Below are 14,529 nucleotides of genomic sequence, written 5' to 3'. Positions count from 1 at the left end.
CGACAAATATTACTTAAGATATTGCTTTGTCAACACATATTAAATAATCATAACAAATTAATTAATAACTGATTAATAAACTTCTAAATTTGTAGCAATTATTGTTCATACAAAAATATATATATAACAAAATTAAAAAAATTTGTAAGTTCTGGATAATGTGATCTCATAAACCAATGATAGCATTTTAAGGTGGGATTTTTCACAAATTCAAAATAAGAATATTGTATCCTGCACAAATATGGCCAGCCAAGCCAATTTCAAGGTGGGAGTTTTTAACTAAGATATTCAAATTATCTAAATATATTGCTATGAACCAATTCATTGACCAAAGAAAGAAAACAAAATATTAATGACTGGATAAGTTCAGGTAAAATGGACTCTGTGAGATTGGTTGATAGTGTCTAGCCATGAAGCTATGAATATTGCTTTCCGCACAAATCAAGCCAGCTAAGCCAGCAATTCTTAAAAAACATTTTTGGGGGTAATTTGTGGAATGATTACTAAACATGAAACAAAAAATAAAAAGCCTAAATTTGAATGATTTTTTCTGACCTACACATTTGGCTGTAAAAGTATAATTTGAATTTCAGCAAGCCAAGTTAGCTAAATTTTGTGAAAAATTTCTCAAAATGATATTGATGATTCAGCAGAACATGGCTATTGCAAATTAAATCTAAGATGGGATAATGTTTCCAACAAATTTCTACCAAGTTTACAAGCTTTCTAGAGGATGGCTTCAATCTATTTGTTTAAAGATGGTCAAGACTTTCAAAATCTGTGACTAAACATTTGTCAACATCTCTAGAAAAGCAAATATAAAAGTATTAGTAGGAATAATTGACCACATCTTGATGTTCTCACTTTTTATAGCATGATCTGTCAGAGATGAAACAGTGGTTTAATAATCCTTTTGTTATTATCTACATATACAAGTAAACAGGCTCTGTATTTTTATTTCTACAGATACAAGTAAACAGGCTCTGTATTTTTATTTCTACAGATACAAGTAAACAGGCTCTGTATTTTTATTTCTACAGATACTTAAAGACTACTACAGAGACAATTGTCCAAATGAAATATATACATGTATATATATATACAATATATAAATACAGAGATCAAATACAATAAATAAAAAGACTAAAAAAAATAACAAAAATTGAGATTCAAATTCCTTTCAAAGACTTGGAATAAAGACAAACAACTATAAATACATATAAATATATTCAAATAACATATAGTAGGTCAAAGGTATTTATGCACATGCAGGCACATTATGAACCATAAACAAGAACAGTGCACTATATTTCAAGGGGGAAAATCAGCACGACATGACCATGAATAGTTGAGCAAAGATGTATTGCTCATAAACACGAGCAGTCCATTTTCTTTTCAGGTAGAATAAATAGATATAGAAGTTATTTAGCCTAAATTGACATAGTTCATTACTACTTAAACTACCTACAAATAAAATGGATTGGTCATGTTTTTTGTTTTGAATCGACCAGGATGAGCCCAACTTCAACATTTCACTGTCATGACCATGAAAATCATATCACTTATTCCCGCCGAGAGAAGTATGCTGTGCATTTCTATGTTTGGAATTGTACTTGGATGTACATTGTTATCTCAGGCTAATTCAATAATAAATAACTAATTTATAGTAACTATGTGCACTTTTTACAATATCCTTATTCTATTATACATTAACAAGTTTAATACAGCACTAAAACATTGGATACCTTGACAACGATGACCCTATAACATGTATTGATATAGGGCATGTTTCTTTAGCATTGTACTGTGACTAAAGAAACATGGTCACATGGTTGCAGAATATGACCTCATTGCCATTGATACCATTGCCAAATTTTCCAGTATCTTTCTGAATATATGCTAGAGAAAGTAATTTATGAAAATCAGCAAGTTTGGAATCTAGAAAAACACACTGCAATGGGTAAAGGACTAAAGAGTAAAGCAAATGTATTAACATATATATATATAAGCATGTGTCTATTGCATTGTATTATATAATATAAGAATTTAAAAAGCTTGAAATGGCTAGCGTTTTATATACTATGACTAAAAGCCAAAATCTGCACATAATTGAAATTGAATTAAAAGCATTAAATTATATGATATGTAACAATGGAATTGTTTTAGTATTTTATAATATGTTTTGATTCTTGTAAAATATCACTAATATTTATCACAGAAGGGTTTACAGGGCCTCGTTTTAGACTTGAACTGGGAGCTCCCTTACTGAAGACAATGTAATTCCTTAGCAACACCAATTATACTTACATATATATGAAATATTCTTGAAGCATGAATAATTATTGTCTATGAGGATCATCTTTCTTCATACAAATATTCACCAATAAAAAAAACATATATCTGTAAAATGGAGCCCTGGTAATTAACCAAGGGTTGCTCTCCTCCATCCTTTCACCCTCCCAGTACAGCTGTCTAAAACACTGCCCTGTGGATTTCAACAAGTAATAACAATTGGGACTAACCTAATCTTTAATAGGCTAATAAATAAATAACTAGATATAAGTTTATTGATAATAACAATAATTATTTAACTAGATAACTTTCACTGTTTAAACAAGTTGGCATCATACTGTGGTGATGTCTTTTATATCTGATACAATTTGCTTTGTATTTGTTTTATATTTATACAGCATTGACACATCTTTAAGTTATTCCCTTCTAGTCTATCAAGAATGCACAATGAAAATAAGAAATATATAACAATGAGATCAAAAGAAAACTATTCATGTTATTGTCATGGAAAAATTATATTAACTGGAATTATGTAGACTGAGGTAATTTGTCAAATATTTAGCCAAAAATGTTTGATTGCAGCCGAAAATTATTGCATTATGTAGGCCTTGTATCTGATTAACAAGTTACCACTTTTTTTGACAAATCTTAAGCAACAAATAATCAAGCGAAAATGTTTGGAAAATTTCACAAACTACTAGTAGTGTTGTTTTGGATAATCTATTGTTGCTGTCAGCTCCAGATACATATAAATCAACAGTCTCAGGCCTGATAATTGGCTTCCATAACAACAATTTTAGCAAAAGAAATAACAGTATTCATGAGGTTTGACCAGTATTAACATCATATACCCTTCGTCTTAACCTTGGAACGTACATGTGAGGATTTCCTATTATAACAAATATTATTTTAATAAATTATAAACTTTTTACAAATATGAACATAATAATTACAAGTGTACATGAAGATGCATCAAATTCTCAACAATTTCCGCCAAAATATGTCACCGCAATAATATCATTATGACAAAGAGGTTGATTTTTTGGCTCAAATTGTTGGTAACCTGAAGCAATTTCATGTCAAATGAGGATTACCTTTGATTAAGTGAAAAAATCGTTTGTTTCATCTGTATTGTATACAATTTGAATTCATGAGCTTTTGATTCATATTTTGCAGCTAAATTTCCTTAGTGATTGGCTTTCTGAAGGAAAACAAGTTCTTTGGCTCCCAGCTTTCAGACTTTGTCCTTGTAAGCTACTAGCTCTTAGGCTACTAGCTCTTAAGCAACGGCCTCTTAAGCGAGTTTTCATTCAATCAAAGGTAACCTCTAATATAACGTGTTTGTTTATATACAACTATATCTAAATCACAGATTAAAATGTAGTAAAGTTTATTTCAAGTTTAAATCTAACAATGGTGGAACTAGTAAGGGGACTAACAGAACTAATGTTGTTTCTTTTTACTGTCTTCATTAGTTGAAAATTCTTTTCCTTGTCACTATGCCACACTGTCATTTTCTGTTACCATTTTAAACAGCAAGACAAACTTTCCCTTTACAGAAGGCACTTTGAGAAACTCTTTTCCGTATTTCCATTAATAGCAGCAATATACTATTTTCTACTTTTGCTTTAGTTTCTATTGTATTTCACAATATCCCACAATCCTCAGCAAGACCACAGTTAACGCTTCAATATCAAACCAGCTGATATATAGTCCTGACGACGTTTGTTGGCCATTTTAAATAGAACTGTATCATGTCCTAAATATATCTATCGGGACAAATTATGTATTCTAATTCTAAAAGCACACTAAGTGTCAAGAAAATCACATAAAGAAAAAACATCGAACATCCTAACAGCCGGCTCATTTTCCATTTACTGATGGCAATGGTGGAGATGACAGCTACTAACATTAAAAACAGTAGAACTATAGAACATAATAATCCTTTACTGCTGACTTTTGTAGGTTCCCCCAGGGTAATGGCACTGTTTAACAACCAAGGAAATGGTAACCTGTAATATACAATAAATAGAATAAAGACACAACTATCAGTAACAGATGATGAGAAGCAGAATGTTCTCTGTATTGTTGCCAATTTAGTAATAGTTAGTTAGTATTTAGTGGGCATCATGATGATGATGACAACCAGAACAATGTTATCACCAGGAGTAAATTAGTGCCAGGGCTCAGAGTTAGCTTTCAGTTGAAGCAGCGTTATTGCCAAGCAATAATAAGACACAGTCATCAACTGGTTTTTATAACCAGAATTTACTTTCTTTTATATATGTCCGCTGAATTACTTTTCATAATCTAAGCTATCTGTTTCACTAGATAGTTTTGTAGTTTAAATGTTCCATTTTTAAATTTCCATATATGGTCATTATTTTCAATGAAACTCTTGAAATGACAAGATTATAATTGATGAGGTAATTTTAAACATTGGTGAATAAAGCTCACTTTACATGTTAAAATGTGACACTGAAGATTTTTAGATATGAGGTGGATTAAGTATGGTATTATCAGTATTTGTATGTTGTTTTACTTTGAAATATGTTTTTATGGGTTATCTTTCATGCCAAGATTTTTCAGATTATTAATGCCATAAATCTAACAGGGCAGAGAATCTTAATTTAAAGTTAATTATGCTATCAAAGAGAAAAGTAAAGGCTTTAAAAACAAATGACGTTATAAAAAGTTGTGCGTGCAATAAATCTCAATATCATCCATCATTGATGTAAGAAGATTACGGAACCTACCACAGTTCAATTATTCACACAGACAGAAAAAACGAAAGTATTAATTAGATATCATTCATGTCTCCAGACTACATTTATCTGATTTCTTCTCAATCAGACCTGTAAATCATGCCTACTGGTAAATGACTACATTCTTTTGATTCTATATCAACCAGTCTGTCTTATGAACTCGGGCACAGAACTCTTTATATACTTGAAGCTAGGATTTACATTTGATTGACTTGATCAACAACTGTATATTCAACTGATTGAGCCAAGGTTAGATATAGTGTGTCTGTTATGTATTTGACACCCCCTCATTTTTTATGTAGTCTTCCACACATGCATATTTTCAATCACCATGAAACTGTACATGTATGATTAGAAGAGCTCATTTGTAACAAAGGGGTATTGGTCTAAATTTCAGCTCTCTCTAGCACCTTTCAGAATCATATTAAAATCTGACGTCTGTTTCTCCTGAGATTCCACATGACATGCCATGTCTGAAACATTCTCACATGCTGTAATTAGTCATAAAAGCCCATGAGAATGAATGTTTATGAAGGGAGGCTAGGATAAATGTAGAAGTACGCTCTTGTGAAAACTTGACAGCTGCATTTTAATTCTATAGTGATACAGATATTAAGCTCCATCAGCTTGTAAAGCAAATATTTAAATCTCTACATCCCTTTAGAACAGACATCAGTCTAGCTGCCTCTTACAAAAGCACTGGCGAAGATATCAGAATTTATTCTCGCTCTTCAAACCTTAACTATCTCCAAAAAATGACAATCCATCTTGCTACAGGTGGTAGGTAGGTAGATGACAAGTTAACAGTTCTGATGCTGATATCGCAAACTAGGTAGTTGTTGGTAGTCGTAGTATTTCTTGCTACAGATTAAGTGTTCCCCTTATTTACTCATTGTTCTCCATATTGTCCAATGACAGCAAACTGACACTTAAAAAGCACAGGTCGAGACATCAGAAACTATCTTGCTACAGATTAAGCCTTTCTTCTCTCTACTTACAAGTCTCCAAACTGGTCCAATGAGATATTTTATGACTGTGGTATGAAGAATTAAGTTTGATATATCACCATAATAAATCTTAAAGAATTTGTTTTTAATGATCTGAAGAAATTATTTTATGGTACTCTCTGGCTAATTTGTCAACTTGTTAATACTAGTTTGACGTGTCGAATAATTTATATCAGAGACCGAAAAAAAATCACTGCATTAAGGCTGCCAAGATTAATCTTTTAAACTAATATGAATAGCTCAATGCAAGTATTAAACCCATATATAATTCTCAAAAGAAAAAAAAAGTTGAAATGCAGGGCTTAATGAGAAAGGTGACAAAGCAAATTGAAAAACATTAATCAACACTGTATCATTTAGTCAAAGGGGTCAGAGAGAGCACCGACTGTGTAACTTTGAATTTTGTCTTTTAGACAAGCGCTTGGTGTTGCTTTGAGCTCAAGTGGCATCTAGAGTCATATATGAATATGCACCAAATTCTCCTTAACAAGACCTCAAACAGCAGCATTAATTGTAATCTCTGTATTGTATGTTCTGGGATATTGGTTATGTGAATAGTTTCAAAAATGGTTTTCTTCACAAATAAATTACTTCGTGCATAGACACAGCTTTCATTGGTTTAAGTTTTATTCAATTCATTTCGACATATTTCTCCTTACATAATCAGGCCTTAAATTGCTTTAGCTTAAATCTTTAGACTGTTAGATCTGTATTGGTGGTTTGGATAAAGGAAGTAGCTTATTTCTATACACAATACATTGTATACTTAGCTACAGATTAACAAAGCTTTATATACACCAATATAAATATCTTGAAAGAAACAGAAACTTGATATTGATTTGGAAACAATAGCAACTAAAAAACAATTGTCCTTGTTTTTCTCAGAATTGATAAAAAAAGACCTGAATGTACTGGTTGTTATGGAAACATATACGTTATTAAACAGGATGAAGTTATATAACTCTAGAATGTTAGATTATGTTCTGATTATCAGGTCTTTTTGTGTCAATTATTAGTTGATAATCAGCACAATCTTTATCTCCCTGGTTGACTAATGTTGTTGTATGACTGGGATAAAAATGTTATCTCTTGGTCTAAAAAACACGATTCCTACTTAAAGCAGATGGGAAAATTCATAATCAGACGGAAAAGCTCAGCAAAATAATGTAGGAAGAATTCCATTTTAAGCAAGATTTGAGCTAAATAAAAGACATAATTTCTCCACTCAAGCTATCTTTTTTCAGTCTTAAAAGGCTTTCTGAGGTTTCTGAGTTGGTAAGCAAGTTTTGTACTTAAAAAAGAATATAGGAAATTTAAAATATCTACCCCACAGTGATGTCAAAGATATTGCTACCAACTGAACTGGACACAGCCATATCACCAAAACCTTTCTTAGCCACAATAACACTGGTGATCAGATCTGGTATACTGGTACCTGCTGCTAATATAGTTAACCCCATCACCTGCAAAATACAAGAAACTTGATATACATGACCAGAGAGACCTTTGTTTTATCTTCTTCCACATATTTCATTGATTGCGGAAAAACTGATGAAAAATCGTAGGGTACCAATACAATCTCAACTTATACCAGATAGAACTGTGAACCACTAAGTTAGTAGGTAAACAAGTAACTTGCTGGATCATTTCAGCACAGATCTGGTAGGTGTAACACTATGACCTAGAGCATGAATCAGGACCTCAAAAATTTCATGATAATATTTGTCTTTATTGTGAAATTACACTGAGATACACCAAACTCAGGACAAAATTTAAAGTAAGATTTTTTAAGAAACAGGACCCGGGCAGTACAAAATTGTTTTAACATCCATGATAGAAAGACTGAAATCTGCTCTAAAAAAGTAAGCTGTTTCACTGACCTCATCTGGAATTCCAATAGAAACACCAACAGTGTTAGCCCACCAGACCATGAGATAGGAGAAACCACCAATCCATAATATACTACCAAGAAACGAAAAGAAGAACCATTTTCTTTTTTCCTGAAATATTATAATAATCGATAAAACAATATCAACAAATATATATAAAATGACTGGAAATCATTAAGGTCTTTTAAGAACAGAATATTTAAACATTGAAGGATGCATCCACTGCAGTTATTGTGATATGATAACAAATGTATCAATGCTGTATATTAATTTGTCACTTTGACTGATGTTTTAATACCAGCATAATTAGACAACTAAATGCCTTTAAGCTTGACATTAAATATGTATAAAATCACTCAATTATAAACCACATAATCAATTGGAAAAATACACGATAATCTGATACGTAAAAGTTGAATGGGACTAGAATACAAGACAATGAAAGTATTATTTTCTATCAGCCCTCGTGTTTGGCATGGACAGCAACGTATACAACAATGCCAAAATAAACACAGATTTTTATCAACGGTTATTGACAATATCATTATATATAATTGACAAAGTCACAAGAATCTCCTCCCTCCCCATGGCAACAATTAATATAGTCTGAAACTTCTTCAGCCATTAAAGGCCAGATCTCAAAGGAAAAAATCCAAGTTGTTACCTCTTAGATCACTCCTTGGATTGGTGCCACAATGAACCACCTATAAACTCAAGAGTTTGACAATGTCTCTTGTTTTTATAAGCAGAAAAAGTGCAACAATGGATCACCTCGAATATTACTTGAGTTTGACAATGTTTCTATGAGAAAACTAAACTGCAACCATGGACCAACTGGGACAAAACTTTTGAATTTGAAGATGTCTGGTGTTACCATAAGCAGGAAAAAGTGCAACAATGGACCACCTGTTGTATATATCTGCCCAAATTTTTACAGAAACATATTTCCCCAATTAGTCTGGTATTAATGCAAATATGAACTCCAATAGGGTACTGGGAGGCTAAGATTGTCTGCAGGGTAAAATGTCCAAACCTTACAGACCAGAAGACATGCTAAAAAACAGGTTGTTTCAGACTACATATAATGATTTCCTGTTATTACAAACTGATCATTGACTTGTCTGGATTGAATAGTATCAATTTTACTATCAAATTATCCCTAGGAATTTTGATCTCGTAAAATGTCGGTTATATAAACAAATTCCAAATTAGAAACACAATGGAAATGTTGATGTCATTCGTTGGTTATTTCCTTTAAATGATTAGAAACGTCAAGGATGGTTAAAGAGGCATGACAAGGTTTGACGGAAAATCAACAATGAACAAAAATGTGAAGTATTAATTCACATGAAACTTGAACAAGAAAAAAAATGCTCAAGAACCCACAAGTTTCAAGCAAAGGGTACCACAGTTGGCTGGTTATTCTATGAATAAGGGCCATGCCCTATTTTCCAAACATTACCAACAGGGCAATTCAAAATGTCTGAGAATCAGAAGCCTATGTCGTCCATTAATTATAGCTTAGACATTGTGTCAACTGTCATTTAATGTCCAAGGTGGTCACTAAAACTATAACGTGCATACAACCTTATGAAATAGCTAGCATGTGTTTATGCCTTCTTATCTTAAAAGGATAGTAAAGAGGTTTACTAACTTATATGTGTCAGGAATCCAGATAACATCAATTTGCACCATTCCGATTTTCAATCAGACGTCCTGCAATTCCACTAATACTAAGTGTTTGATGTGGTCAATAATTGCAAAGGGCCTCGTACGATACAAGCATAATATTAGTGACGTCATCAAAGTTATTTTTTGTGGCATTGCAAGAAACCACGGACGTTTAAAACATTTAGAAAACCTCTTTATGATCCCTTTAATAACCATTTAACTGTGTCTTTATATGTAGATTTATATGATTAAGAATACATAGTGCCAATATAACAGAGTTTTAATGTTTAATGTCAACCACTTTATTCATATCAATATTCAATAGGCACTATGGAAATAAATTTTTATTCTATTTGGGAGCATTAACTTTTCAATAGAGTACATGTAGAAAAGCTGATTGCACTTTTTTTTAATCTATCATCTTATGAAAACTATTAAATACCGTGAAAGTCAACAAAATTTGTTTTTTTTTGGGGAGTTTTTCAAAAGTTTTGAGATTAACACAAGCAAAGAGACTAATATGTTATTTCTACAAACATTAAAAAATACTGCAAAGAAGTCATATCATGTCTTAACCACAATAATTTTTCAACAGAAAGAATGCCAGGAAGAATATTTAAATGATTTTAGTTTTTTTCTATGGAGAAGTACCGGTACTCGAGTATTAACTACCCTGGGAAGAGATAACATCAGGTTTTGGAGCCTATGTTTCACTGTAATTCTGTTATTAGCTTAACTGTTATTTTATTATAACTGAATTATTATTTTTTTTTTTACTTTCGATTGTTCGTAATGAATACATGCAGGGAAGATAATAGCATTACATTCCTGTTTAAATATTTAAAGTAATTGTGGTTAGCTACAAGATATTTTATTTTCACTGAATCATGTGATCATGTAATGTCTTGAAAAACATTATTCTTTTCTCCACCTTTAACATTCCTTAGCAACCATCAAACAACTTGTCAAATAAACGTGAGGAAATGATGTAATTAAGTCAATCTATGGTATTGATTCAATCAATTCTTTTTTTTCTTTTCCATTTCACTCAGGTAAACAATACATCACCATGACAACCAGGTATGTGAAATTCAAATTAAGCAAACACAGAATTATTTCAATAACGCCAATTCCAAAGAACACTGTTTATAATTATAAAAAAACATCTTTTAATTAAGCTATTTGAAATGAATATCAGAGAAAAGACTATTAGGATGAAATTTGGTACTGCTGAATCATCTGATTAACTTCTCCTTTCACCATTTTTCAAGTAGATTTAATTATGGTAAGTGTCCACTGCATAACTTGGGGGGTGGGGCATTAATTATGGTACAAACACAAGTATTCTAATTAAAACAATCACACAATCTGAAGAAAAAGGCTCACATAAAAACATGGGCACCATTGTAACACAGAGTTAGTGCAACCATGGACAACCTATGGCAATTAAGGAAAAGGTTGGTTTTATCAAGGATCTGATTGGTTACTATACTGCGTATACTTAAAACAACCAATCAACGATCTGTGGGGAAGATTTAGAATCCTCTAAAATTGCTGTGTTTTTCACACCATGTTACCAAATTAGCTAACGTCTGATGTATCTGTCAAGTACACAAAAAATTGTTCTTAAACACCAACAACATTGGACCCTTTTAATATACTTTATAAATTGCATAATAATGCATTAATTAAAATTGTTTTAATGGTAAATCACTTTTGAAATTTATTAAGAGCACGATTTCATTGATTTATATAGTTATATTGTCGTCATCAGGTACAATAACTCAACCAGATGATGATCATGTAAATGTTTATACTAAAAGATACAATGGTATTTTGAGTAGTAGGCCTATACCATAAACCTACATTAACATCTTAAACATGCTCTTTTGTCTAAATGTCACTATATATTAAACAACTGTTGATTGTACTCAATAAATAAAAAAAGAAAGACAATGATTTTCTGAAGTAATTTGGTCTAAAAATTCACCATCCTATTCTCTTATAATTAATTGTATTATAATTACAATTTTTCCAGAATTGCAATGTCAACTTTACTTCTCTCATTCATTGGTTGTGGGTTCTAATATCAGTTGGAGTGTCAAATTCTGAGATATCTTTTATCATGATTCCAGTCGACACTGCTCGAAGTATATATGGATAATCTGGACGAGATCAATGCCAAGAGGTTTGTACAAGGATTAAGTTGAAATCCTCATAATAAATCATTGTTTCTTTCAATGTGGAACCTGGCACCTGATCTGCTAGCGAGGTCGATATGACAGTTCTTTTAGGACCGTTTCTGAAATATGTCTTTAAGTCGACATATCAAAAATAAATATCATAATATGTCAAAATAATCCTAAATAATTTCCTTTAATTTAGATTCAATATCTTTATTGCATGATCAAAAGGATTACTTTACTTTTCTTTACTTAAAAATGTAATTTGAAGATTATTTACAAAAAGAACTAAAAATAATTATCTTTCTATAAACCTTTTTTTTCGTAATTGAAAATTTTTCTTCAAGCATTTCAAGGATTCCACAATCTACAATCAATTATTAAATATTTTTCATATTTTCAGGAGTCTTTTTTTTAATATTAAAACTTTTGCTTCACGCATGTTAAGCAGTTACATGTTTGAGAGGCCATGTTTGAAAATTCCATACCATTCTAATGGCATTACGATAACCATGCTTTATAAAATCTTTGTTCAGTAAAATTGTAATCTTTAGGTTAAGGAAGACATTTTACTTCAAAGCAGAAAGAAATGTACACATGACAGCATTTTTTTTTTTCTACAATTAATTATTAATAACATACATTTCATATTTCTATGAATTTTTTTTTCATAATTCAAAATTTCTTTTCATGCATTTTAAGCAGTCATGTGAAAGGGCCATTTTTTTGGCCAATCATACTTCAGTCTCAGAAACAGGGATTTTTTGGCTATATTATCTTAAGTATGTTCACAACTCACTGTCACATTTGAGCCCTTAAATCCATGTATGTCCAGAATTATCCGCGTTTGAAAGTTAAAAGACGAGTTGTCTTTTTTTGAGACACTGCCATATATAGAAAAGACATCTATAGAAATAGGAAAAGAAATTCTTAGTTTGAGATTTTTTTGAAGGAATTATGCGATTTACGTATATTTCTAGTACAAGATGTCAACCAAAATGGCGCCTTGAAAACTCAATACGATCCGAATGTCATAAAGAGAAAGCAAGAGATACTTTGATCATTCAAATTGTAGACATAAAGGTTTTTGCTTTAGAAAAAAAGACATTTTAACTTCAAAGCAGAGAAGAATGTACACATGATAGCATTTAGTCCAATTAATTACTAGTCATATTATTTCATCCTTGTCTGCAAAAATACAGTCAAAAATCATTAAAAAAAGATAATAAGGTGTAGTTTTTCATTATACATATATCATAGCCCTCATTGTCTTTGGTTTGCTGAAAATCCTAACAACTGAAAAAATTATTATTTGTTATTATGAATTTACAGGGGGAAATTTTCAGTAGGTCTTGGAGGGTAGGCCAAGTGTGTTTTTTTCAAAGGTAAAGTTACTGAACCTTATATTTCTATATCACCAGAAGACAACTGCCATAAAGTTGAACATTTAATTTGAATATTCATGAAATGAGAACAAAAAATTCAATTGAATGATATCTCATCGCAGACATATAGTAGTATAGTGATATATAATATATTGTGGTATAATTGAGAATATCTAGAACTACATAATATAATTCAGAAAAACTCTGTTATTAAAATGATACCTTTCTGTTATACATAATTATCATCAAAGCTCTAGTATCATGACATGTATCATATAGTGGCCTGACTGGCAATACTCCACTACAATATGATTCTAACCAGAGAGACTCTGTTAAGGACCAGTTGATATAGTGATAACAGAGAGACAAGAGTAGCCACTTCACTAGCGCCATTCTGTTATCAAAGTATTCTTTTCTTTTATTACATAATCATCATCAAAGCTCTGGTATCATGACATATATCGTATCAGGCCTGACTGACAAAACTCAACTACAATATGATTTCAGGGAGACTCTGTTAAGGACCAGTTGATATAGTGATATAGAGGTAAGAGAGACTCTGTAAAGGACCAGTTGATATAGTGATATAGAGGTAAGAGAAACTCTGTAAAGGACTAGTTGATACAGTGATATAGAGGTAAGAGAGACTCTGTTAAGGACTAGTTGATATAGTGATATAGAGGTAAGAGAAACTCTGTAAAGGACTAGTTGATATAGTGATATAGAGGTAAGAGAGACTCTGTAAAGGACCAGTTGATATAGTGATATAGAGGTAAGAGAGACTCTGTAAAGGATCAGTTGATATAGTGATATAGAGGTAAGAGAGACTCTGTAAAGGATCAGTTGATATAGTTGATATAGAGGTAAGAGAAACTCTGTAAAGGATCAGTTGATATAGTGATATAGAGGTAAGAGAGACTCTGTAAAGGACCAGTTGATATAGTGATATAGAGGTAAGAGAGACTCTGTAAAAGATCAGTTGATATAGTGATATAGAGGTAAGAGAGACTCTGTAAAGGATATAGTTGATATAGAGGTAAGAGAGACTCTGTAAAGGATCAGTTGATATAGTGATATAGAGGTAAGAGAGACTCTGTAAAGGATCAGTTGATATAGTGATATAGAGGTAATTAATAAAGCAATGTGACTAATATTGATATGTCAATCATTTGATTGTGATAATCTAGATAATCATATATCTCAATATTAATTTTCTAATACTTCTCAATATTCCAATATGGCCACCTGTCTCTATATAATATTATTTTCTTCAACTTGTATCTAATCAAACTAAAGTAGGTTTCACTACAATCATTTAACCGAATTTACTGAGCAAC

At 31.5% G+C, this 14,529-nt stretch overlaps 1 protein-coding gene across 1 annotated transcript in view; it reads left to right on the top strand.

Moving 5' to 3' along the window:
- Positions 1 to 14,529, top strand: part of LOTGIDRAFT_249378 (hypothetical protein) — a 78,583-nt gene that overhangs the window by 51,921 nt on the left and 12,133 nt on the right. The window lies entirely within an intron of this gene.

Source organism: Lottia gigantea (assembly GCF_000327385.1).
Source record: "Lottia gigantea unplaced genomic scaffold LOTGIsca_54, whole genome shotgun sequence".
NCBI classification, from domain to species: Eukaryota; Metazoa; Mollusca; class Gastropoda; family Lottiidae; genus Lottia; species Lottia gigantea.
Note: the sequence above shows the minus strand (reverse complement) of the source record. Positions and strands in the feature narration are given on the sequence as shown.